Source organism: Parasteatoda tepidariorum, chromosome 1 (assembly GCF_982258835.1).
Source record: "Parasteatoda tepidariorum strain Cologne lab strain chromosome 1, Ptep-v5.0, whole genome shotgun sequence".
Taxonomy (NCBI): domain Eukaryota; kingdom Metazoa; phylum Arthropoda; class Arachnida; order Araneae; family Theridiidae; genus Parasteatoda; species Parasteatoda tepidariorum.
Window position 1 is genome coordinate 16,664,894 of NC_141755.1, and position 25,234 is coordinate 16,690,127.

At 28.7% G+C, this 25,234-nt stretch overlaps 1 protein-coding gene across 2 annotated transcripts in view; it reads left to right on the plus strand.

Annotated features, from left to right (window-relative positions):
- The first annotated feature begins 4,478 nt into the window (after window positions 1–4,478).
- The window catches only part of LOC107441591 (follistatin-related protein 5), a 432,229-nt gene continuing 411,473 nt past the window's right edge, over window positions 4,479–25,234 (plus strand). Inside the window, exon 1 of one of the 2 annotated variants that reach the window (XM_021147212.4) lies at window positions 4,479–4,705. The gene's annotated coding sequence lies outside the window, so the exon portion shown is untranslated. The remainder of the gene's footprint in view (window positions 4,706–25,234) is intronic. The other variant, XM_021147214.4, reaches the window with a different exon arrangement.

Consider the following 25,234-nt stretch of genomic DNA (forward strand, 5'->3'; position numbering starts at 1 on the left):
CCTGTTTGTCAATTAAATCTGGCAAGGAGAGCTCATATTTCACCAGTATTCTTCATCCAAACAAATTGCCATCTTAGTCACTATGTTGTCACTATCTTGAAATTGCACAATAAAATTCGCGATTAAACTTCCAATAAATGTCCAAAAGCATTCTTTATACGCTTAAAACACTCCCTAGTTGAATTCCATGCCAACTGAAACCAGTAGTAGAATTCCAAGAGTAACAGAGGGGAAATCACACAGGTATTTTATACTAAAAAATGTATTAAATATGTGCGAAAACAAAAAAAAATGTGCAATAATATGCTACTTTAAGGTGCAATGTTTAATTAAATGGCATGATATTTCCCTGTAACTATTTGTCAAATTTGCAAAATGTCCCCTCTGTTACATTGCATTTTTTGAAGTTAATAAAAATGTGTAAGCAATTTAAAAAGTCTTATAATAATTTACTTTACCTTGAAATGTGATAATTAAAGAAAAATTACAAATAATGTTTAGGATGTTCCAAATCACAGAATATGGCGGAAATAACAGTGCGTGTCAAAAATGTGGGATTTTTTTTTGTCCCCTCTGTTACTGACGCTTTTAATTACCTGGCAATTAAATTATGAGCCTTTTTTATTATTTTATGCAATTAAATTAAAAATTGCACCTTAAAGTAGCATATTATTGCACAATTTTTTGTTTTCACATATATTTAATACATTTTTTAGGATAAATACCTGTGTGATTTCCCCTCTGTTACACTTAGAATTCTACTCTACCATCATTTCACACAAGAGTTTAGTTAAAATTTTTTTAAATATGCACTAGTTATTCTCAAACCTTTCGGAGCTCCGAAAACCACCACCTTCTTCAGTACTGAACTGCAAATTGGTGTAAGCTTTATTATTAGTGCTATTACTTAACTACACCCTTTGAAGTGTGTAATTTTAAAAAAAGGAATCATTCACACAATTTTGAGAGTTTTTCAGCACCAAATTCAGATAAGTTTTTACAATTTGATATTTTAGATCAACGAATTATTGAAGCATTTTAGAAGAAAAATGAAGTGGGAGCTGAACTTTAAACAGCAGCCTCTCAATGAGGGAGATTTATCACAAATGTTACAAAAAAAAAATTAAAAATACTGTCATTTGAGATAGCTTTATCCATTTTGCTCTCCAGAGAAAAAAATTCTTGTAAAATTACCGTACTGTATGATAATGACATTTCTGGTAAGAAAATGACAACATAATTCAGGTTAATAAAACCAAAATATTCATTATTTATATTATACATTTGGTAATTTATCTATTCATATAATAACGACAAAGTGGAAATTCTGGTCTTAAAATTATAGTTCTTATTACCACACTTTTAGTAAAACAATACAAAACGAATACAAAACGTATGTATTGTTTTCGTTTCGCTGTAACGTTGTTGTATAAATGGTTTTCATACTTGTTCTAAGGTATCATGATAAAATTACCAAATTTTATCCCATATTATAAAACTATGATAAAATTGCCAAATTTTACTAAGTTTTATGACTTGTCAGAAAACCCATTTTATCATTAAAATACCGAACTTTTTGGTGCTTCCCTAGAGTCAGAAACACTAGAAGTTTTAACATAGTCTGATAATTTTGACTATACTTTTTTCTCAGAGACTTGTTAAAAGGGAAAAAAATTGTTAGGGAATCCTTAAAAGGGAATTGTTAAAATTATTTTTGTGTATGTGTTTTACCAGTTTTAATTAGAACAGCTTTCAGCCACATAATGATTAGATACGATTTTAAACCATTCGAATACTTGAAGGTCTCCAAGATAATTTTAAAAAATTCTGTTAAAAAAATACTGTGTATTCAAATGTGTTTGTGTATTGATTTTAAACAGGCAATGGTTACAAATGTTCCAGCAAAAAAATTACTATGAATTACTATGTATACATCACGAAATGTATAGATATTTCTCATTATCATTCATAAAAATAATCACTATTATAAGAAAAAGATGAAACACAACAAGAAAATATATGTAATGCATAAACATACATTTAAAAACATTTAAAAAGAAGCATGAAAAACCCGAGAAAAAAAGATACAACAAAGATAAAAAACTACGCAAAAACGTTTTTACCGAAAAACTAAATTGACTGCCAAGTTTAAACTGGCGATTCTGTGAATGAGAGATACATGGGTTTTTCCATTGCGTCTCTGTGTATCACGATAGATGAAACCATGTTAACCATGCTCTCTAAGCCATGTTATTTTATTTTATAACCGGCGTTGAAGAGCAGGCTCATTTTCTGGTTTCGGCTATCAATGCTTAACTCCTTAGTCCTGTAGTTTTGATCTCAACCCAGAAGAGAAGGAAACTCCTGGTTCAAGCATTAAGATAAACTGACCTTAACGGAGAACTTTTTGAAGGAGTTGACTCACATTTGAGTAATGTGTACTGGAAAAGCTAGTCTCATGGTTAACCCGACGACGCGTGGTCCATTTACTAACGGATCAAGCGTTCACTTACTACTTTTTTGTACATTTTATTATTATTATTAAGGGTCCGGGCATATACTTGCCCGGTACTTACTACACTGAAATTTATCCTAATTTACCCTGCGTGATAAAGTACTACTACTTTCTCATCAACTACTACTTTTAGCGGCATCTGAACTAAGTTAAGCTTAGTTTCAATTTCTTACTTAAAAATTTATTTACAGCTTTCTGCTGTCATAGATTTTTTACTGTTTCCATCGTATATCAGTTATAAGCCCCAGCAGCAAAGAAGCAAACTGACTTGACATACACTGAAGAATAATGTTTAGTTAAATCGATATACTTTGAGAAGATATACACTGTGAATATTGTTGTGTAATACGTATCTGAATTTGGTGATGGAAAGCTCCGAAAACTGGGAAAATGATTACTTTATTTCAAGTTAATATCGAATACAGTGTTTATACCCACTTTAAAGGGTGAAGTTAAACCTAAATGACAATTATAGAATAGCTTACATCTAGCTCAGATCATCAGACTCCATTCATAAATTGTTTTTGATAATTTTAGCGCATGTTTGGAAACCTTCAGACTACAACGCCACATTGTTTGCAAATTGAGCACGAGAAGATGAAATTTTTTCTCGCATTCCACAGAAACAGAAGTAAGCTATTATAAGAGGTATTTATGTTTTAGTTACATAATAAAGATAATCACGTTCTCTTAAGAAGATTAGTATGGATTCGTCACTTGTATTAATAATTTTTAATGTTTAATTTCTATCCTTTTCGGTTTTGTTTCAGTTTCAATTCACATTGTTTTTCTCTTTGCGCTGTCGGTATGTTTGATTAATAAAGCAATTTTATTTAGAAAACTTTTGCAAATATGCAGCCTAAATTAATGAATCTTACTTCAATAACTTCATTGACTCATATGCGTATCAATAAATAACAAAAATGGTGGCGGCTACCTAACACCAAATAATGTAAAGGAATATTATTGGTGTTTTACTACATTACTTTTGTGTAAAGTAGTTCTCACAATTTTTGGTGTTGAGATAAGCTTACATTTTTTACATTGTTTAAATCTAAATAATATTTTACAAATATTCAGGTGTTTTAGCTTTTTCAGTCTTAAAAGAGAATTACTATTATTATTATTTTTTAAACTGATTTCAATTAGGATAAAATAATGCATAAACTTAGTATGATCATTAAAGGTTAAATAATTTAAATGTGCGGACACCATTCTTGCTAATTTTGTTAAAAAATGCCTCTTGATGTTCTTGTTGTTAAAAAAATATAATTATATTCGAAAAATTGAATAGAAAAATAGAATGCTTTCTGAAATGTATGCAATAAATCAAGCAGTTTTGAAATAGCATTCTAATTTTCAGTTTATAGGATTTATTCTTGAATTAAATAATACAATAAAAATATACTGTTTAGCATACAAATTATCTATAGCTTATAATTTGGAAAGGGAGGTCTGGAAACTGATTTTCAGAATAAATAGATTGCTTTTTTATAAAATTCAAGTTTATCAAACTGATACAATTATAATAAAAAAGAATAATAATTAATGATACATATTTTGGCAGTGGCATTGTTTCAAACAATTCATTATTGTGCATTGTTGCATTCTGAAAAGTTAGCTTAAACAAAAAGACTGACTGAGCTGTCATAAAATTATTTGATGATATTCTCCAAGAAACCAACGAACTCTAAAATGTTACAGAAAACACCCATTCCGTGTAATAATCGACAAGCATTGTCTGATTTGTCTTCCCTCATTTGTTAAAACTCTGATTCTAATTAACTCGAACCGTACTCGTTGGTTTCATTTAAATTATCCTCTCGTCTGCGAGTGACGTCATATCTTACCTATTCCATCACTTCGTCATTAAAGTACCACCTAACAGGCGGTTTTGATCTCTGCGCAAACGCGAGATGGGGGATCAGCAGCTTTTTCCCCTGAGGCTCCGAGTCAAAGAATCGTACTTGTGCTGCCCCCTGCTGGAGATCGAACGCGATGATCCCGGCTTTTATAAACGAAGTGGTGTTCGTTGTCGCTTGACGCACGTTCGTTACTACAAAGACTGTTGGGGTGATATTTAAACGGGGGTGTATAAAACAAACAAGCCCTCAGGGTTTGACGGCGTCTCAATCTTTAGTGTGCTCATTAGGAATTTAGTAGAGCGTGGATTATATAATTTTGATAACGGTAAGATTTTTTTTACATTCTTATTTGTTATATCTTGGAGGTTATTTGATGAGACTGAAAATTAGTCGATAATTTTTCCTTCAGGCATAGTGGTCTTCGTTTTAAACTCATCTTTCAGTGCAGTTATATTTAAAAAATGCTTAAAAAAGGCATAAAAATTAAGTTTGATTAAAGAAACATTTTCTATTAAAATGGTAAGAATATAGAATAAATATTTAAGTCGTTTCTCAACGTTTAAAATTCTTTGTTATCATAAGATAAAAGATATGTAAATTTTCAATTTTACTTTTTTTTACGACTTGAGAATTTAATTTTTCACAAAGGTATTATTTTCAGATATTTTTCAAAGAGAATTTCATTCGAATGTTGTTTGTTTTCATTATAATTGTTTGTTTTTGTATAAAAAAATGGTAAGTTATTAATTAAATTTTAATGCTTGCCTTAGGTTGCAGGAAATAATCATGTTTATCAGTTTTAGAAAAAAAATATTGCCTTCCGTTTTCAGTTTCAAATAGAAGAAATCGTTGCAAAAAGTTTTGTTAATAATTCAAACGATTTGTTTTTCAACTCAAACGATTACTTTTTCTTATCCATGTAAACGATTTTTTTTTTGGTTTTTAAGAACTAAAATGAATTTAAATTAATTTACTGAAATTGATCCGAAACTTGTTACGACGTTTCAATAAATAAACAAATATTTTTTTCATTCTTATTCTTATATGTTTTGTTATTTTATATCTTCAAAAAGCAATGTTTTCTTAAAGTTCATTATCGATCACAGAAACAGTGAAATAAGGTTTCTCCTCTTTTGTTCCTCTTTCATTGCATTTGTATTTAAAATGTTTCCTTTTCCGTTCTATTCGAATTGTTGCTGGAAAAAAACTAGTTATAAACACTTTTTTAACAACAAATTTTAAAAAAATGTGGTGTACTAATTTTCAAGTTAATTTTTATGGAAGTTTTTTGCGTGCTATATTTGTTATGATAAAAAGTAAAGTTAATGGCTTTTCATATAAAATTTTATGAAGCTTCTTTCTTTCCGTTCACTTTGATTTGTAAATGTTTCTTTTCTGCCATATTCGGAGTAGTGCTGGAAAGAAAAGTTTTGCACATGACGTGGCGTAACAGTGTAAATATACTCAAAATGTAGGAAATATACGTATATTTAAATTAATTTTTGATCGCACTAATATGGGAGAGCTTTATATAAATTTGTTAATCAACATATGTATGTTTCATTGTAAAGGCTTTATTGCTTTGCTCATTGCAACTCATTGCTTTTTATAGTAATAAATGATATAAACAATGAAATAGGATTCGTTTTTTTCCTACTCCTTTCAATTGCATTTAAACTGTAAATGTTTATTCTCCTTTATTGTACTTAAAATAACTGAAATGTGATTATATCTAGCTGTAAGATTGTAAACATACATTAACTTGTAATTTTGAGGCATTTTTGAACTTGTTTTGTACAGATATATTTATATTATTTTCCTATCGAAAAGGACGTTTGTTATGTACATATTTAAATATGTTTATAATTTTTTGTTCTTTGATTCTGCTTCACGTGCTTCACAAATAAGATTAATGAGACTTTAATAGTTTTTTATCACACTTTGCTATCATTCTTATTTTTGTATAAAAACTAATTTGTTTCGTTTATAAGTTTTTATCCTTTTATTTTTTACAAAGTAGATGTAGAAAACTTAAATGTATAGAAATAGAACTTATAAGATTTTGTCTTAAGCGTTATTAATAAACGTTTCTTCACCTTTACGTTATTAATTTTGTTGAATGAAGTTAATAAATAGTACGTTTGATTTCAATATAGATTTCAAACAAATTTTTAATGTATTCATAATCAACAAAAAATTCCTTATTTACGATTGTTAAAAGTAGGAAATTAAAAACAAAAATTAAAGAAAGGACTTAAAAGCGGTGATAAATGATAAAATATTCGTAATATATTAATAATAATTTAAATAGTTGTTAGAATAAATTTTTTAAGTTCTTAAAAAATGTACGTAGTTTCGCGCTACACTGTAAAAAATTCCTGGAATAAATTACGGTAAAAAGTACTGGCACCCTGAGTGCAGCAACCGTAAAATCCATTTTGACGCAGAATTTTATTCCTTAATTTTTACAGTAATATTTTTTTATTTAAATGATTTAGTAACTTTACAGCAAAAATTACTGTAAAAATTAAGATATCTCAAATTTTTTTGCGTAATATTTTACAGTAAAAAGTAATAGCACTCAGAGTGCCAGTTTTTTTTACCTTAATTTTACCCGAAATTTTTTACAGTGTGTAAAGTACAATATTCGTTCAATTAATTTAGATGAATATGAGATCAATTGAGAGGATGATTTTACTAACATTATTTATGAAATTCCATTTACTGATGATTTAATTGCTCAAAATTATGTACAATTATATGTATTTGTGGTATATAGTTTAATACTTATTTCGAATAGTTATTATTTTTACTTACTTAATATTCTATACTATATATGTGTTTACTTTTACTAGATTTTTGTTGTTCTATTTGTGTCATATAATTAATTCAGCATAGTCTTTAAATTTCTGCATATGCATACCTTTATATTTTTAGAGTGTTATGATTTATTATTTGTTTTAAATAATTAGTACTTATGATTCTCTAGAATTGTGTATTATGTATTCTTTTGTGTATGTATTCTTCCTAGAATATGTATGTGCTTAGTTTTAGTATAGTTTTGTACTTGTTTAGCCCAATCAGTTTATTTATTTGCATAATTATTTTTTGTAGTCTGTATTAAATTTTCAAAAATCAATTCAGTAGTAAAGTTTTGAAAGTGACAAAAGTCAGTGAAAAAAGTAGCGACTTATTGCAAAAACAACCACTGTAAATGTTCGATCACTAAATATAGAGCTGTACTAGTATCGTAAAATATTTTTCTAAGGAGTGTTTTTTTAAACATACATGGAAGATGTATGCAGGTTGCCATCAATGGGACACTTAAACAAAATGATACCGAATTCGGTGTTTTGTTTTATTTGGCATGTTCACGTAAGTATTAATTTTCATACTACGCACGTCTTTTCATTCTACGCATGCGATATGTTATGTAGATAAGTATTGTGCCACTTTAGTACAATAAAGAAAACCAATCGCGTTCCTTGATGCACGGACTTCGTATGGATGAGCTTGCGATTGTTTTACTTTACTTTTTAACAGTATCGTATTTTTCAATAGTACCTTAAAAAGTAGTTATCGGGATATGGCGAAATACGCATAAAGTAAAATTACAGTAAAATTAAAATTACGATCTGTGGATGAACGAATGGATGTATGAATGGGGTCGCCCTATAAACGGGTGCACGTATGGTGTGGCAGAAGTTGAATTCTTGGACATAGATGGCGCCACTGAAAAACGAAAAGCGCACAGTCTGCCTTAAATTTGCTCGGTTTTCACCAAGGAGGCTTGCCCGTGTGGCAAGTCGCATTAGAAACAACAACAAAATTAAGGGACCTAAACTTTCAAACGCTCTCCTATCCGAACAATTGGGACCATGTTTCTCAGATTGCCATAAGGATAAGAAATCCAAATCTGTTAAAATAAAGTCGTATTCAGAGAAAGTACGTGTTTGTGCTGGATTGGGTTACTTAAAATGTCGTCTCTACTAATTAATCAGTATATTGAATGTTAGGGACCGTAACCATTGAGATTGAATCTTAGTGCGTGAAAATCCGATCATTACATCAAAAGTTATTCGAAGTGTTCACTTTTTCTCCTTCACAGTATATACTTTGTTAAAATTCTCCGATCTTCTGTACAAATTTGTTCTGTCAAAGTCAAGTTGTTTAACTTACATGCATTTTTTTTTTTTTTTTTTTTTTTTTTAGAGAGACTTAGCGAGGAAAAACGTGTGTGTTACCGTTAAGCAAAACATAATTTTAAAAAATTAAAGGTTTAAAAGAGCGCTTAAAGGTTACGTTTTAAAAAGACCTTTGTAAAATTTTTACGATAATTGTTTAAACATTACACAAATGGGGTGCTAATGAAGTGAAACATATACTTAAAGGCAAAAGTAAAACCACGTTTCAATAGTACGCATCTGAAAAAATGTATAACTTTTTGAATTAGGTTTTTTATTTGTAAGACTTCCGAAGTTTTTACTAAAAAAATCTGCTAAAATTTCACAAGATAAAAAATTTCTTGTAGATTTTGTCGAATGATAATTTTTTTTTTTTGACATGGACACTTGCTATGAGCAGTAGTTTACTAAACCGAATGTACTGGATGTACTAAAAATGTACAACAATTAGAAAACTCAAGAGGGAGATAGAAATGCATGTTTTGCTGCTTTTTGAATAGGAAACCAGTTTTTTTTTCTAATTTGTTTTGATCAAATTTTAGAGTTAGTTATAAAGTTTTCACCAGGAAATATTTGAGTAGGTATCTATTAATTTTATCCTCGTTTCCCCTCATTGTTTCTGCAGATGGTGGTTTTGCTAAAAGCATTATTTTTTTGTAGTTTTTTCAGCTTGCTGCGTCATCTATTATACTACGAACTTCGGATTCAATTTTAAAACTTGGGGTGAAAAAAATCCTTTTGCTCCCGACGCAAAACCGCAGCAAGCCGTTATTTTCTATATTCGATCATTCTTCTTTAATTGCTTCTTCAAACTTTTCAGAGCCGGCGGATATAGAAAGCACTTTCCCTGGTCCAAGCGTTCCGAGAGTAAACGTACTAAAAAGTACGCATATGTACTCAAAATACGTACACAAACTAATATGAGATGAGGATACTAAATACCTAGGTTCTGCACTAATTAATTAGTATTATTTGAGATCACCCTGTTAAACCATTAAAATTGAGTCCTAGTGTGTGAAAATCCGATCATTAGATCAAAAGTTATTCAAGGTGATTTGTTTTTCTTTGTGCACTGTAAACACAAACTAAGTAAATTCTGGTTATTATAATCGTTTTTGTTATGATAGATACGTTTCTAATATTTAAAATGAAATTGAAAATTAAGTTGTTATGAACATTAATCTAATTTTTATTTTATTTTACCACAGAGCGTTTTGAGAAGAAAAACTAAGGATAGAAGAAAAAAGTTATAATAAATTGTTAAATCTACTTAATTGAATATTTAAATAATGAAAAAGTATTTAATGGCCATTAGTTGCTGATAGTTTAAAAGAATAACTTTTAATGCGTGATAACCTTTGAAAAGATTATTTGTAATAGAAATCTCTTATCTCCTTTTTCAAATATATCTCGCAACCCCAGATGAAGATAATTAAAAAAATATTCCTGAACGATTTCTTTAAACGTGACCATTTTTCTTGAAAGTATTAAAAGCATAAATTCCTTCTTTTCAATTTCATCATTTTTTTTTTATAAGTAATTAGTAAAATTTAGCATTTTTTGCAAGATGAAGATATTAGTTTTAGAAATGTTTTACTTACTTATCAAGAATTACGTTTTCATTGCAGAAATATAATTAATTGAGAGTTGAATTTCAATATTTCGAGAAAAAAAAAACATCAAAAAGGTCAAAGTTGTAAATCCGGGGAGTTTTTTATATGTATATGTATTCACTTATTCTTTTCTATTTGCATTGGAAAAAAGAATTTTAATCATATTCTGCATTTTGCTTACATAGCAAATATGAATGGAAAAGTTCCGAGCTGAACTTTTGACATTAGGGACGATGCTGTCTCATAATGTTAGAGTTTAATAAAATTCTCCTTTCTATGAGAAATGTGATAAAAAGAACTTAAAAGAGTCGGAAAAAATTCTTTACACTTGTAAATGTATTGACCTTTAAGAATTTTATGTTGGTTAAGACAATCTTAATAACTTGTAGTTGTATTGATTTTATCTAATGTTTTTTTTTTTGGCAAAAAGAAATCTTTACTCTTTATAGTAGTTCTCCTGACCTGATAAGTTATTGGTTTACCTTTAAGAAAGTATTTCAACTTATAATTATAGTTTTATTGACAAAAGTTATTCGTCAGTAAAAAAAAATTTTTTTTTACACTTTATACTTGTAGTTTTAATGACCTTGACAAATTTGTTTAATCGTTGAAAAAATCTTTTCACTTTATAACTGTTCTTTTAGACTTGATAATTGCAGTTTTCTTGACTCAATTGCATCACAGGTAAACAAAAGTATATTCACATTATAATTATAATTTTATTGACAAGAGTTATTAGTCAATTAAAAAAAAAACACACACACACACACGCATTTACACTTTATACCTGTAGGTTTACTAACCTTGTTTTTTCTCTGGTATTTTTGTTCAAATTATATTTGTAGTTTTTTTTGATCTGACAAATAATTACTGATAAAAAATCTTTTCATTTAATATTTAGAGTTTTATTGACAAGAATTATTTGACAGTAAGAAAAAATTTTACTTAATTTGTTGATTATTATTAAAATTATTAATTAGATTTTAATTAAATTATTAATTAAACATTAATTGAAATAAATTATTAATTAAATATTAATTAAAATAAATTATTAATTAAATATTAATTAAAATAAATTATTTATTATATTAATTATTATACTTTTTTTAAATTTTGTGTCTAATATTTAAGCCGGAAATTGGTCGAAATTTTTATTTATGATAATCCCTTTATGGATAATGTAGCCATTCCATTTGTATCCCATTTGTATCCTATGAATTCTATTTGTATTGATCAGAAAAAAATTATTCAAACCATTCCGGTATTTTCATACCGGCAAAGACTTTTAATTAAAATTCAAACATTCTGCGTAGTCTGATCGTAATCAAAGGTATTATTCGCGTTAAATTCTCGTTTGTGATTATGCCACGAGAAGTTTCATTTGTGTAGGCTAGTACTAGCACAGAGCTATTGTTAAAATTTGTGTGCTAGTCTTAAAGTGTATGAAATTCTGAATAACTACAAATTCGAACAAGCGATACATCTACGATAAATTCTGTTTGTGTCGGTCAGGAAACGTTTGAAGCATTCATTGTTAACTGTAACTTTGGAAATCCAATATTTAAGGGCTCCAAATTATGATTGCAAGACTCCGTTGATACAAACACAAAAGCGAATTGAAAATGATAAGATAAGGAAATTGTATTTTTTCTTTGCATCTAATCTAGGTTAAAAGAGGGATTCGAGATAAATGTGAGGTGTCTTAACAAAATTTTGTATTTATATTTTTATTTTTGTAACCGTCGTTGAACAGCTGACCCAATTTTGAGTTCGCTAATTATGTTCAACTCTGTAGTTTTGTAATTTTGAACCATGTCCAGAAGAAAAGAAAATTCTTGGATGAAGTATCGGGATAGGTTTGTCCCCGTGGAGGACCTTTTGATGGAACTAACCCGCTTTTACGATACCTGGAGGGAAAAACAACGAAAAACCTCCCATGGTTAGCCTGACGGCAAGAAAACTCTAACCCATGTTCTGTCTATCACTAAGGATATTTTACGTCAGCACTGTGATCGGTGCAGACCAGATGCGGAATTCGTACCGACCATCCATCGCTGTGATTAGAATCCGGGTCGCCCTATTGGGAGGTGAGCGCTCTATTTCCTGCTTCATTTGATACGTTTTTGTTTTCTTTCTGAGTCACCACGGTTTATAGCTCTATTTTATTTTGTTATATTAAATTATAACTTTTTTCGCCTTATGTTTGGTACAGATTAACCGTATTCGGCTCTTGTACCATTGAACTCTACATTCCCTATTAATTTCGTAATTCTTAGGAAATGTAAAATATAAAAATAACTTAAAAAGTCCACTTCACTCAATGTTTAATTAAGAATTTCGAAAACTTACAGTTTCGAAAAAGAATTTATTATGACAAGTAAAAAAATAAATGAAGAGAAATGAAAATTTATTCACGTACACTGAAGAGAAATCTTTGTGATCACGAAAAGAAGGTAATACTAATCAGTACAGATGGAAAAAAAAAAAGAAGGGAAAGGAATAGAAAATCTTACTTAGCGCCAGGAAATAAATAAAACATACAAAATTCTTTTCACCTAAGTGTCCAATCGATTTGCAGAGAGGCTGGTAAAACGAGAACAGAAGGAAACACGCAATTCGATTTGCCATATAACAGTTTCAACTTGATCAAAAGCGTCGTTCTCTTTTACGGCAATAAGAAAATACTCGACAACTACACCAGAAAGGTGTTTTCTTTGAACTCCTTTAATTCCTACATCTAAAGGTATGGAAAATGAGATGACTATTTCTTTTTTTTTTTTTTTACTACTGGAATGGTTAGACTTTTTTTTTCGGACCTTAGTATTGGCAATCTTTTGGTATCTTGCACATTAATTGGATTATTTTTTGTACATTATTAATAAAAAAATGTTTAAGAAATACGTTTTACAAATGTGAGGAAAATGACAAAATATTTATATTTTTGTCAAACGTATAACGAAAAAAAGTTGAGCGCATGACTTCCGAAAAACGCTAGAACGCTAGACTGGCACTTGTTTGGTATTTTGCTTAGTCACTAAATTATTTTTTTTTGTGTTCTGGTAAAAGATCTTTTTTTTTTTTTTTTTTTTTTTTAAAAAAACAAGTATTATCACTGGAATGAAAGAAAAAAAAATTATATTTTTGTCAAACGTATAACGAAAAAAAGTTGAGCTTATGACTTCCGAAAAACGCTAGGACTTTTGGACTGGCACTTGTTTGGTATTTTGCTCAGTCACTAAATTATTTTTTTCGTGTTCTGGTAAAAGGTCTTTTTTTTTAAAAAAAAAAAAACAAGTACTATAACTGGAATGAAAATAAATTTTTTTTTAATTCTTTTCAAGCATATAACGAAGAAAAGTTGAGCGTATGATTTCCGAAAAACGCTAGAACCTTTGAACTGGCACTTGTTTGGTATTTTGCTTAGTCACTAAATTATTTTTTTCGTGTTCTGGTAAAAGATCTTTTTTTTTAAAAAGAAAAACAAGTATTATAACTGGAATGAAAGAAAAAAAAATTTCATTTTTGTCAAACGTATAACGAAAAAAAGTAGAGTGTATGACTTCCGAAAAACGTTAGAACCTTTGAACTGGCACTTGTTTGGCATTTTGCTTAGTCACTAAATTATTATTTTTTTTTTGGTGTTCTAGTAAAAGGTCTTTTTTTAAAAAAAAAACAGAACAAATATTATAATTGGAATGAAAAGAAAAAAAAATTATACTTTTGTCAAACGTATAACGAAAAAAAGTTGAGCATATGACTTCCGAAAAACGCTAGAACCTTTGGACTGGCACTTGTTTGGTATTTTGCTTAGTCACTACATTATTATTTTTTTGTGTTCTAATAAAAAGTCTTTTTTTAAAAAAAAAAAAAACAAGACAAATATTATAACTGGCATGAAAAGAAAAAAAAATTATATTTTTGTCAAATGTATTACGAAAAAAAGTTGAGCGTATGACTTCCGAAAAACGCTAGAACTGGCATTTGTTTGGTATTTTGCTTAGTCACTAAATTATTATTTTTTGTGTTCTAATAAAAGGTCTTTTTTTTTTTAAAAAGAAAAAACAAGTATTATAACTGAAATGAAAAGAAGAAAAAAAATTATATTTTTTTCAAATGTATAACGAAAAAAAGTTGAGCGTATGACTTCCGAAAAACACTAGAACCTTTAGATTGGCAATTGTTTAGCATTTTACTTAGTCATTGAATTATTTGTTTTTGTGTTCTAGTAAAAGATTTTTTTTAAAAAGAAGTATTATAACTGGAATGAATAGAAAAAAGTATTTACATTTTTGTCAAATCTATAAGGAAAAAAGGTTATGCGACTACACTAGAACCATTGGATAGCACCTGTTTGGTATCTTGCTTAGTCAATGAACTTTTTTTGTGTCCTAGTAGAAGGTTTTGTCTTTAAAACAAGTATTATTAATGGAATGAATAAAAAAAAATTTCTTCATATTTTTGTCAAACGTATAACGGAAAAAGTTGAGCGTATCCCTTCCGAAAAACACAAGAACCAATTGATTGGCACTTGTTCGGTATCTTGCTTAGCCATTGAATTATTTTATTTTGTGTCCTAGTTTTTTTTTTAAAAAAAGAACAAGTATTATAACTGGAATAAATAGGAAAAAAAATTAAATTTTTGTCCAACGTATAACGAAAAAAAGTTGATCGTATCACACCCAAAACACTTTAGAACCTTTGGATTGGCTCTCTTTTGGTATCTTGTCAAGTCATAGGATTAGTTTTTTTTTTTTTGTCTTAGTTTTATTTTTAAGAAAAAAAGTATTTAATTTGGAATGAAAAAATAAGATATTTATATCTTTGTCACACCTATAACGAGAAAACTGAAGTGACCACTTCAAGAAAACGTAAAGGGTTACTTAAGGGGATGACAAACTATCTTATTACATCAAACTCTAAATTGAATATTTTTAAAAAATCGATAAAATTTCTTTTTTGTATTGGAAACAGAGAACTTAAATATTAAATGAGAAGTCATGAAGATGAAGGCAAAAATACACATGTTTGCAAATTTTTAAATGAAAATTCTTACCACGCATGGGCAATGAAGTACTTAAAGAATCTTAGCTGCAAGCTTTCAGAAATGGAAGCTTAGTGAACAGTTCATTTTAACAGCTAGAAATAGTTTAAAATGCTCATAAATCAAATCACAATGTACACTGTAAAAAAATTTGAATAAAGTTACGGTATTAAGTATTAACTCTTTGGGTGCATCATCCGTAAAATCCATTTTACTGTAATATCCGTTTTACTGCTAAATTTTTTTTAGTGTAAAATATTATACCGTAATATTTATAGTAATATATATTTAATTAGAATGATTCAGTGATTACGTTGAAATTGTTTTCAGTGGTTACGATAATTATTACCGTAAAAATTACGGTACATCAAATTTTTTACTATGTAACATTCCGGTAAATATGGAGTTTACGGTAAACAGTAGCAGCACCCTGAGTGGCATTACTTTTTACCGCAATTTGATCAGAATTTTTTTTAAATCTATAAAACTGAATAAAATATGCATAAATCAAAACTTTTACGAGATTTGTTCTCTATTCTTCTATTTAATATATGTTCTCTATTTAGTATATGTTCTCATATTTAGTATATGTTCTCTATTCTAATAACTTCATTTTAAAAAGAGAGCTCAACGATTAGAAAGAGTTAAAAAGGTCTCACGTAATATAGTATATGTTCTCTATTCGCAGGACTTCATTTTAAAAATATTTCAACTGTCCATTTTAAGCTTGAATAAAATAGATAAGTATCCAATGAGTGACCGAGGCGAGCAAGCTAAAATTGCTAAGCAATCCGAAAAGAACAGCAAGATTAGTTTGGGGGACTGGCGAGCGTATCTAGCAGGGTGTGGAGCCCTTTAGTGTAATATAAATCACTTATGCGTACATTGTTACAAACCTGATTAAATTCTTTTTTCCCCTTAGAGAAGAAAAACTGAAAGAGTTATGATATGGGCTTAAATAGAAGACAATTGCACACTTCTTATAAATAAACAAACCATTCCATTTTTTTTTTGGAATATGCTAATTAATTGTCGAGGGTATCGTAACTATATCTGAGTTTAGTTTAATTTTTTTCTATCATCAAATCACTTGTATGTGAAAATTTACCTCAACGCGCAGTGTTTTAGCGAGTACATCAGCGGCAATCGTTTTGTGAAGCTGAAAGAAACATTTTCAAAACAAAAACATCTTTACTTTCATTTATTTTGTCTTTCCTTTTTGAAAATTTTATGGTATATATTTGCTATAAATTTTCCATTAGTCTCCGTGACGATCAGAAATAACTTGTACCTAGTGGGCTGCGCCCCCTGCTCTCTAACGCTCGCCAACCCCCGAAAATTGCTACGCAATCTTATATGGTTTGCTTCACAAACCAAGCTCGCTTCGCTCGCTACTAACTTAGGTACATTGCAAATGCACAAAATTCTAAGAATTCAAAACAATCATTCAAATCCATATAACAACTTTTTTTTTTAAAAAAAATTACATCTTTTTAGTAAATACTAAGTCATTAAAATAAATTTGAATTCAAATAAATGACATGTAATTCGTTGAACCTATTAGAAATGTGCTATAGTGTAAAATCTTAAGATAAAATTTCTGAAACTGATATCTCTTTAAAAAGGTTAAAATTTTGGCTATAATTAAGTCTATTAAAAATTGAAATAAGTGAATTGCAATGGAGAAACCTGCATAAACAAATAAATTCTAGTAAAACAAATAAATTTGTGATATAAATCAAAAATCGTCAAATAAATTCGTAATATATAAATTCGTGAAAAAAAGCGCTTTCGACAAAATACTAAAATAGAGATCTACAAAGACTACTCATTTCTGCCTAGCTTATTCTCTCTCTGGTTATTTCAGTTTCCGTTTTTAAAAGCGCTATATGTTGAGCCATCTCAGTTAGATTTGGCATGTGACATTTTCAGCGGCAATCATTGGTCGATTTTCTAGCGTTGCCATTCGGGGAGTTGTAATGAGGCTTTTTTTTGTCGCCGTGTAAGAGAAATATATATATAGATTTTTCTGAGAAGATTTATTTCCAACAATTGGATATATTACTTAACCTAAATGTATTGGGAAATATCTTTTTAAACTTTAAAGCACATCTTCCAACGGATATTTTCAGCTGCAGCTGACATAAAATTCATATTTATAATTATTTTTTTACAGTATAATGAATATTTCATTGTTAATAAATACATCACGATTATCAAAAATGAGAAGTATCGAATATGACAATATCGCTAGGTTTATTGATAACGATAACTATCGATGATGATAACACTAGGGGACGAATATTTTGCTGCATTTATGAAAATACTTGATATTGCTTAATTTGGGTGTGAGGATTTCAAATCTAATTTTGCTCCTAAAGCTACAGATTTTTTAAATAACATTTTTAGTTTATTTTTTGTCGAATTGCATAAGTTTAAAAATTTTATATATATAATTTTATTAACAAGAAGTTGCGACTAACTTCTGTATATCATCAGGATTAAAATTGCATCGTAACCTACACCCGCAAATGTTGTCTGACATGGCTAGGAACGTTTTCCTTTTTTCCTGTTATCACTTGCTCAGAAACACATGAAGAAACAGTTCATAATAGGTGAGCTCTCCTAACGGCGTATGAAGACATTTCCGGGCATGAGTTCCTATGCAATTTTAATCCTGATGATGTACCCTAACTTGCCTACACTTTTGCGGCAGCATTTATGAGATTCTAAGTTATAACGTTTTTAAACTTGTCAATTCAATAAAATATAGATCAAAATTATTAAATATTTTTTTATAATTATTAAATATTTTTTTATGATTATTAAATATTTTCTTATAATTAATAAATATTTTTTTATAATTATTAAATATTTTTTTATAATTATTAAATATTTTTTTATATAAATTTTTTTTGTCATTAAAAAAAAAAAAAAACTGCTGCGTGGAGAGAGAAGCCGATTGCTGGTTTTAAATCAGCGAAACAAAAGTATAAGAAATCTTATGCGACAGGAAAAAAAATGTTCCCCGGTGTAATTATCGAACAAAATAATTATCGGGATTACTGGTAAATTTGATTCGGATAACAAAAATATTGATAAATTAAAAATAATATAAATCGCGAAAATCGATATTCCTTTACGATATATCATGATATCGAAATTCCGATACCAGCCAGCAATTCCATTTACGCATTGCGTCTCTGTGGTAACCCCTACACGCAAGATTTAAAATTTGACCTCGTCAAAATTGCCAGGCGAAACTCTCATACCAAAAAAATACCTTTTCTGAGCGATCAATGGCTGAAACACCTGCCTCGCATAAATCGCGAGAAACCTTATTTATATTTAATCTAAAAACTAATACAACTTACACGCGATAATGTTTATAAGCAAATTAACTCCAACTTTCTGATATTTTTTTTACCGCTTAAGATTTATATCATCATTAGAGAATTTACATTTTTAATTAAGTGCGCTATATACTTTAAAATGTATGGAGATGAGCGTGACTCGTGTTATAAAGTAATTGATCAGTCAGTATTTTTTTTTCCTATCAAGTCATTCATGCAACGCAGGTGGTACACAGGTCGCTTAGGCGGTCGACCTCACCAAGGCCATCGCAATTGGACCACACGCAAAGCTACTATGTCTCTCATAAATAAGTGATTCAATAGTAAGTTTATCTCTTACTAGAAACAAAGATGCTTTTTTATACTGTGTATAGTCATTTATTTAGAAGGGAATTCAAAAGGTTATAGACATAACAATTACCGAATTAGGGCGTTCAATGTAAACGCATTGTCATTGTTATTGAAAAATAATTTTTTTGAACGCTTATTGTAGTAAGAATGGTTAATAATTTTCGCTCAGAATGTTGTTTTGAATTTTGACTTTTGTAATGTAATTAAATTTTTTTAAATGTAAATAAGTTTTCATTAATATAAGTGATGTTATATTCAGTTAGTGTAATTAAAACGTAAAGTAACACACTAGTTTGAACATTTATTCTAAATAAATAAGGTGATTATGGAGGAAAAAAATGGAATCCCTTTGAAATAGGGTTAAGCACAATTTAATTTTTCTTTTTCATTTATTTCTGGGAAATTTTAAAAAAAATGATCGCTGAAAATTTCTGAAATGTACTTCACATAATTAATCTCACTTATTCACTGAGCAATCGAAATTATTATAAAAAAACATTTCGAAGAAAAAATGGAAATTATTTTTATCAAAATATTATTGGGAAATAAATATTTTACTTGAGGTCCTCCTCTGGCTCGATATCGCTCGCCTACCAACAGAGAATTGCTTTCACAATACTTTCTGATAGTTTCTATTATCATTAAAAATTACCCCCAACGTCTTTCAAAAGTGATACTTCTTAAATTTTTTTTTACTTAAGAAATATTTTTAAAAAAAATATTTTTTTGAAGTTTAAAGTGACACCTATGTAATTAAATTACATAGGTGTCACTTCAATCCTTTAAATCCTTAGAATCCTTTAAATTCTAAATTTAAAGGATTCTGCACTAAATTTTTATTGTTATCAAAAAAAAAAGTAAAAAAACATTTTTGCTAGTAAAAGAGTGAACTAAAAAGAAAAATACTTATGCCCAGAGCCCCAAATCGGAACCCCGTGTCAATTATCCCTCTTGAATACGGCCCTAACTATATCACACGTAAATTGCTCGCATAATTTTCTTAAATTGTCATATAGAATAGAAATGTCTGCTACGTTTTCACTGAAACTAAATTTCCCGTAGAGTTAACATGTGTACTCAGTTCTATCCCACTAGTGGGCTAAAACCTGTTAGTTTGACTTTTTCTAGAAAAAAATTATTTATAGGAAAAGTAGCACATCTATGACTTTTTGAGAATGACATATTGTGTACAACTAGAGAATGAACATTTTTGTTAAATCAATTTTTAGGTCGAACTATCTAGCTAAGCTCCAAGTGGCCTTCAAATCTTAGCTACCCGATATTACTTACTCTACCGTTCCCTATTTGTTATAAATGGGTATCTCAAGGTAGGAGAGAGGTATTTCTCGAAGCACTTATTATATTTTTCCCTTAAGAGGATTCCTGTTATGACAACAATGGCAGCAGATGGGTTTCTCACATAAGAGAGATTGACTGTTGAATGCCTCATAAAAACGCTTAATAACTGTAATGCTTAATATGTGTAACCGCTAAATACCGGATTCCAAAATAACTGCAACTGCTAAATACCGGATGTTAAAATAACGGTGACCGCTTAATATCGGGGCGCTTAAATTGTGAGTTGATAACGCACAGCTAGAAAATATTTAACTTGGATCATTCGATTAATTTATTTTCAGACGAATTTTGGAAAACTTAATGTACAAAAAAGTAAATCTTACTGTTTTATTTACGATTTAAAATATATTTCGGTTTCTGTTGTTTGTTGTTCAAATGTTTTTCTTTTTAAATAAATTATTTTTTTGTCAAGAGTACAGTAACATAGTGAATAGTACTATCAAAAATCAATAGTCAATAGTACTGTCAAAATAGTCAATAGTACTGTAAAATTTAAAAATCAAAAACAAGCTCAATTGGTATATTTTTTCAAAATTTTTTTAAAACTTTTCTTAGATATTTTCAAGTGTTGTATTTTACACTTCTTTAGGAATCATTAAAAAATACTCCATTGCAAGTTAAGAAAAGACCATTACGGTATAGGATTTACTGCATATAGTTCCGTTTTATTTCGATATAAAATTATACAAATATGCTTTTAAAACAATATAAAAGCTTTTAAAAGTAAACTCGTCGGACAGAAATTAATTCCTACTTGTTTTTGCTAACATAACAAGCTGTCTAACATAACAAGCTAAAAATGTAACGTAATTGAAGATTAATGTTTAATGCAATTATTTTCGTGAGAAAAAAATCTTTTTTTTAAATATTTGTAAAACAAGTTTAACTTGTTAAAAAAATTCATGAAAAGTTTCAATAGTTATGAATACAGGCAATTTTAGGATTATATGGTATAGGTAAGGCCCCAAATTACACCAGCAGGCCTCATCATACCTTAATCCTCCTACCCTAATCACTTTCCCGTTGGCTAAATGTGCCCCTTTCCAATTTGTGAACAAGTTTCTGATAATGTGGATACGTAAAAATTATTGAAGAATTAAAAAATACTTCATAAATAATTATTTGATTTCATTTTTCATCCAGGTCACTCTCAATTATCCGACATTACACTTTAAAAAACTTTTACGTATCTTAACACCAAAAGTGGTCGTACAAGAAAGTTTTATTACACTACTTTGTATAAAGTATCCATCACCAGTTTTTCTCTTCTAGTAACACTAAAATTTATAATTATAATAAAATATGATACACATAAGAGTAAGTAAATGTATTATTATGATACATTATAAAGTAAGAATCATTAATTAAAAACATATATAGGTCATTTTCAAAATAAAATTGACTTGTAAATCAAACATACGAGTAGAACAGAGCAAGCATAAAGACACACTCAAAGAAGGCTTAACAGAAAGAAAACTGTTAAAAACTATGCATGTTAAAATTCAATACAATCATGCATTCAATACAGTTCAAAAATGGTTAAAAAGTATTATATCATCATCTTTAATACTCAATTAAAAACATACATATCTACTTTTAACTACTTTTAACGAATAATTCAATCAAATCGCAACAAATCACTAACAACAAAGTTCCGTAGTCTAATAGTCGATTAAAAAGAAGAAAAAAAAGTGCCGACAGATTGGTGTATTTTGAAGGGAAAATAATTCTCGTTTTGGGTAAATGAGTTAAAATTTGGTGTTAGCTAATTCTTAAATAAGTGCTTAAATTTAAATTGAACTCTTTAAACTGTACCCGGTGATTTAGTGTCAACCCGGCTCGATTTGGTGTTAAGCCAGAATAAAGTGTTCCTTCATTCAATTCTTTGGATTGTTCAACATCATGTTCGGCGAGATATTACACCACAGTTTTTGCATTGTAGAATTTCCGATATATTGAGTTATGCGTCAACCTCCCAAACGGCGGAAATTTACAACTGGGAAGAATATATTTGGTTGACATTGATAGTAATCTGAAAGGTGGCAGACTACTATTCAATTCGGGAAAGTACGATTGAATTAAAATTTTAAATTTTTGAATTTACCCTGCAAATATGGATTTCTATTTTTATTTTCATCGCAAAATATTTGAAATTTGCTGAGATTGTTCTAAGCATGAGTAACAATGGAAAAAAACCAAACTAGTCTTAGTTTGTCTAGTCTTAGAAGACTAGTTCTTAGATATTTAATTAAAAATATACTTTTAGGACGAACAAGCATTACAATATAATTTAATAATTGGTGTTACATACATCAATTATGAATAAAGTAATATTACGAGTGACAAATACAGTTTTGCTTAAAATAAAGATATGAACGTTACAAAGATATTTTACTGTGCAATTTTAATCGATTGCGTAGTGTACTAGTTTAAAGATTTTCAGTCTAGAAAATTTTCAGAATTGGTCTTGTCCTCAATGCTTTCAGGTTTCCAACTCTATTTTTATTTTGATAATAATTTAAATAGTGTAGGTTTTATATTTTTTGTTTTGGCGGATACTTGACAAAAATTTGTAATTATCAAAAGTCTTGTCTCAAAATATAATATTGCTAATGGTGTGTTAATGACAATCATTGAGTATTTTTTGGTTAGGATAAAGTTCCGTGTATATTTGACAATACATCGTCAACATGTAATCTTTAAGAGTCAGCAAATAATCTTATATTTTAAGGGCAAAAAATAAAACGCTAGAAGATCGAACGCTATGACGCGAATAATAAATATAAGTTAATAATTAGGGATTTATTACTTTCCACTATTGGAAGCATACACTCAAGATATAAAGGCAATGCATGGTTTATATCACATTAAAAGAGCATAAAATCAAGATCTAATAAGCTAATTTATTCAATTTCATCAAATTGTCTGTTCGAGCTTTCATTGAATCAATTTGTTCCTCAATTTTTTTTTTGCTGTTCAAGATTTGTCTTCTTTTAAAAAAAATAAAATTATGACAGTTTTTTCCGAGAAACAAATAGAAACGTGAATGGTACTCTGCGAAAAGAAAATAGAGACAAAACTACCAAAATATAGTAAATTTTACCGTGTAGCACCATTAGAAACACCACTGTTACCATAAGTCATAAAAATTATCAAAAGAATGGTCTAAATATCGTGTGTTTTAGCTTTTGAATTATTATTATTATTATTATTTGAAACCAGATATGTCGTTTCCGTACAGTAAGGTATACTACATTTTGTCCCTTCCTGTAGAATAGGTTTTAGCTAATAATTAAGCTATTAGTTTTCTTTCTTATGAAATTTTTTATCGTAAACTAAATGTAACATTCCTTGGAAACTATGAAAGTTATGATTCTATATAATGCAACAACTATATTTTATGAAAAAATATTCAACAGTTGAACCAGCTGCATGCAAGAAAATTTTATTCCCACTAAAAATATAAAGAGAAAATTAATACTATATATATTTACTAAAATCATATGCCATTTGAAAATTGCTTCTATTCATGTAGTTTGAATCAATACTTATTAGAATACAGCCAGTATAATGATGAAGATTTTGTATCAGCATAGTCTCATAAATCATTATTTTCTGATCTATGCTTAACGAAAATTGGATATTAATGGTGAAATTTTGAACAACTTACGTTAAAATATAAAATAATATTATTTAGAACTATAAAAGATTATGTGTAGGGCGGTAGCAAGGATATGGAATATAGTGTTTCGAGCAATTCATTTTTGAGCTTGATTATTTGTTAGATCAATTGTTTTCAGTAAAAATGATATTAATAAAATTAATACAGAAAATTTTCCGTGCAAAAGTTTTTAAAAATATTTTTGAATTAATTTGCAGAATATTATATTTTATAAATTAAGTAGGCACACTAAAAATATTATGGATCTAATTATGATATAAAGTACTGGCACATTACCTGCATCATTCGTAAACACCATTTCGACCGTAAAATATTATACCATATTTCTTACTGTAATATTTACTTAATTAGAATGATTCAGTGATTTTACGGTAAATATTATTGCAAAAACTACTGTGTATCAGATTTCTTGTTAAGTAACACGTTCCAGTAAAAATTGATGTTACGACAAAGAGTATTGACGCCCAGAGTGCCGGTAATTTTTATCGTATTTTGATCTGGAAATTTTAACATTGAACGCTCATTACTCCAAATTTTCGACATTTCCAGAGTTATATTACTGTGATTATACTTAATAATTGATTCCTCAGGTTTCAATGATAATCAATCCAAGTTATTTTATTAAATATTTATAACTACGACAAAATTATGCACATTAAATATTAGAAAAAAAAATAGGAAGTTTCCTCTTGTAAAAAACGTGAACAAACAAAATTTTGGCAGAAGATGAAAATACAAATTGAACTGATCATGTAGGAGAAGAGATCGCGTCTGCGAAATGATCAGTCGGCGAAATGACCAGTCGGCGAAATGACCTGTCAGCGATATGAACTATTGGTGAAGTGATCGTGTTTGTGAACTGGTGTCTACTATATGAACAAAACCTAAAAAATTGAATAAACTCTCCATGTTTTATAAGCTTTTTTAAATGCAATCTAATAACTTAACCCTTATAAAAATTATTAAATCCTTTAATTGCATTTTTTAGACGAATTACTATTATAATTTGCTTTTCATATAATTAATAACTAATGCTACTCATAAAATTAAGTTACTAGCATTTCTCTGAATAAAATTCGTAGAGATCTGTCTAGATATTAAATACTTTTTATGTAAAATTATTAGTTTATATCTCAATATTTGCGTTACATGATGCTTAAAGTAAAATACCATTCTATTCTTTAAATTATCATTTATGTTTATTTCACATTTAAAATGAAATACTGCTTCGTTAATTTTGGCATTCAAAGTTTAAACAACATTTTACGGTT